Source organism: Mesoplodon densirostris, unplaced genomic scaffold (assembly GCF_025265405.1).
Source record: "Mesoplodon densirostris isolate mMesDen1 unplaced genomic scaffold, mMesDen1 primary haplotype scaffold_37, whole genome shotgun sequence".
Taxonomy (NCBI): domain Eukaryota; kingdom Metazoa; phylum Chordata; class Mammalia; order Artiodactyla; family Ziphiidae; genus Mesoplodon; species Mesoplodon densirostris.
The window spans coordinates 3959555-3962962 of record NW_026778196.1 but is presented as its reverse complement, the minus strand read 5'-3'; positions in this window follow the sequence as shown (position 1 = coordinate 3962962).

Below are 3408 nucleotides of genomic sequence, written 5' to 3'. Positions count from 1 at the left end.
CCCAATCTCACCAATCCTCTCAGTCCCAAGTGTCCAGCCTTATGCCACATCCAGCTGTCATTGTAGATAGGGTCTTTCCAGGTTTCCTCAGACACCCTGAAAGAAGTGTAAAGAATTTCCCTGTTTTTTGGTTTTGCTTTTGAAATTCCTTTTTATAGTGGGTTTGAGCTGATTCTCGCTGCCATGTTTATGCCACTCTAGACACACTTGATTCCCTTATGGAGACATATCAATACATAGGTTTTAAGATTACTACTAGTCAGATATATTCATCTGTGGGAAATATGGGGTTTTGAGTCTCTTTCACTGAGGAAGGTGTAGGTCTTGTCTATTCCAAAGTTGGTTTTGGAAACGGTCCCTGTGCTTATATCAAACTCTGGTTTTATGCATCACCCCACCTCTCCTTCCCCTTTATGCAGGCATAAGAGTGTTTTCTAAATGTGAGACTCTGTTCTCTTTCCTAACTCAGTTCACGTGTAGCCATGATTACAAGATCATCATAAGTGATATCTTATGATAAGTTTCTTTTTCTGTGTGACTTATTTCACTTAGAATCATCGTACCTGAATCCACTCACTTTGCTGCTACTTGTCTTATGACATTGATTTCATGGCTGAGGGATATTCCATCGTACGTAAGTACCACAATGTTTTGAACCATTTTTATATTTCCTGGGATATTTAAGGTGTACCCAAGTTGAGGTTCTTGTAGTCAGTGCAGCCCTAAATTTGGAGGTGGCTCTTTCTTATTGATTTTCAGTTTTCCCATGGTATATTCCCTAGACAGGAAGTGGCCTTGGCTCTGTAGCTCTGTTGTTTACTTGTTTTAGGGAACACAATGCACTCCTCCAGTGAGGCAGTTGGCAATTTACATCCCGCCCATCAGCATAACAAGGCTCCCTGTTCTCCAGGGCCTGTCTTGCCTTTCTGGTTTTTACACATTTTGTGGATGTCCCTTTTGACCGGTGGGAAGTGATACTTCTTTGTAGTGCAGATTTGCATTGCCCGCTTGCTTGCTTGGCCAAAAAGGGCGTATGCGTTTTCTCCTGAATATATTCAGGAGAAAACGCATACGCCCTTTTTGGCCAAGTGCATCATTGTCCAAGTTGTGCCCCTCTTCCTGTGCTTTACAGGCGATTCCAAGGTACCTCATGAAATCTGTTTCCTGCTATTTTGCCTCACTTTCAAGTCCGCCTCGTTTACTTCCCTCAACAGATTTTTGGACGATAGTTGTCCTTTATCACTCTGCCAGTTTGTGAATTGCTGTGCCCCTGAGCTCCATTTCTCAACTCGTTTTTAGTGAGCTGAACGCCAGTCCAAAATTTTGGATCATGTCCTATACTGGTTCCCGGTGGGTGGCTGAGACTTTGGTTAATTCTTCTTCCTGCCTGGAAATTAGAGTGACATGTGCCTGTTCAAATGCCTAACAGCTACTCTCTCATGGGTTCTCCCTCGTCCCTTCCATCCTCTGCCAAATTGGGAACCTGTGCAAACCAGGAGGTTAAAGGGCCTGTCTCTCCAAGTTGGGAGATTGATAGTAAGGCAGTTGGAAAGACAAACTGGAGCACCAGGAGAGGGACTATTCGTTGAGTTTTAGAAACCTTTCGTATTCACAGTGTGTACATTCTCTAGGTTTCCTGTACATGTTATAGCTGTAGTAATATTCCCTTGAACTTGGAGAGTTGGGACCCATGGAATGGGGGCCATGCATTATTGCTTGAAAGGGTCTGCATTTGCTCACCCAATCTCACCAATCCTCTCAGTCCCAAGTGTCCAGCCTTATGCCACATCCAGCTGTCATTGTAGATAGGGTCTTTCCAGGTTTCCTCAGACAACCTGAAGGAATTGTAAAGAACTTCCCTGTTTTTTGGTTTTGCTTTAGAAATTCCTTTTTATAGTGGGTTTGAGCTGATTCTCACTGCCATGTTTATGCTACTCTAGACACACTTGATTCCCTTATGGAGTCATATCAATACATAGGTTTTAAGATTCTTACTAGTCAGATATATTCATCTGTGGGAAATATGGGGTTTTGAGTCTCTTTCACTGAGGAAGGTGTAGGTCTTGTCTATTCCAAAGTTGGTTTTGGAAACGGTCCCTGTGCTTATATCAAACTCTGGTTTTATGCATCACCCCACCTCTCCTTCCCCTTTATGCAGGCATAAGAGTGTTTTCTAAATGTGAGACTCTGTTCTCTTTCCTAACTCAGTTCACGTGTAGCCATGTTTACAGGATCATCATAAGTGATATCTTATGATAAGTTTCTTTTTCTGTGTGACTTATTTCACTTAGAATCATCGTACCTGTACACGTGCAACAACTCCTACAGAACAACTACTGAACGCTGGCAGAAGACCCCAGACCTCCCAAAAGGCAAGAAACTCCCCACATACCTGGGTACGGCAAAGCAGAGAGATTCCCGCACAGAGGAGCGGTGCCGAGCGGCACTCACCAGCCCGAGAGGCTTGTCTGCTCCCCCGCCAGGGCGGGCGGCGCTGGAGCTGAGGCTCGGGCTTCGGTCAGAGCGCAGGGAGAGGACTGGGACTGGCGGCGAGAACTCAGCCTGAAGGGGGCTAATGTGCCACAGCTAGCCGGGAGGGAGTCCGGGAAAACTCTGGAGCTGCCGAAGAGGCAGGAGACTTTTTCTTCCCTCTTGGTTTCCTGGTGCGCGAGGAGAGGGGATTAAGAGCACCGCGTAAAGGAGCTCCAGAGACGGGCGCGAGTCGCGGCTGAAAGCGCGGAGCCCAGAGACGGGCGTGGGACGCTGGGGCTGCTGCTGCCGCCGCCAAGAAGCCTGTGTGCGAGCGCAGGACACTGTCCACACCGCCCTTCCGGGAGCCTGTGCAGCCTGCCACTGCCGGGGTCCCGGGATCCAGGGGCGGCTTCCCTGGGAGAACGCACGGCGCGCCCCGGGCTGGTGCAACATCACGCCGACCTCTGCCGCCGCAGGCACGCCCCGCACTCCGTGCCCCTCCCGTGCCCCTCCCTCCCGCCCGGCCTGAGTGAGCCAGAGTCCCCGAAGAGGCTGCTCCTTTAACCCTGTCCTGTCTGAGCGAAGAACAGACGCCCTCCGGCGACCTACACGCAGAGGCGGGGCCAAATCCAAAGCTGAGACCCAGGAGCTGTGAGAACAAAGAAGAGAAAGGGAAACCTCTCCCAGCAGCCTCAGAAGCAGCGGATTAAAGCTCCACAATCAACTTCATGTACCCTGCATCTGTGGAATACATGAATAGACAACAAATCATCCCAAATTGAGGAGCCAGGAGTCAGTGCTGTGCCTCTGAGGTGGGAGAGCGAACTTCAGGACACTGGTCCACAAGAGACCTCCCAGCTCCACATAATATCAAACGGCGAAAATCTTCCAGAGATCTCCATCTCAACACCAGCACCCAGCTTCACTCAACGACCA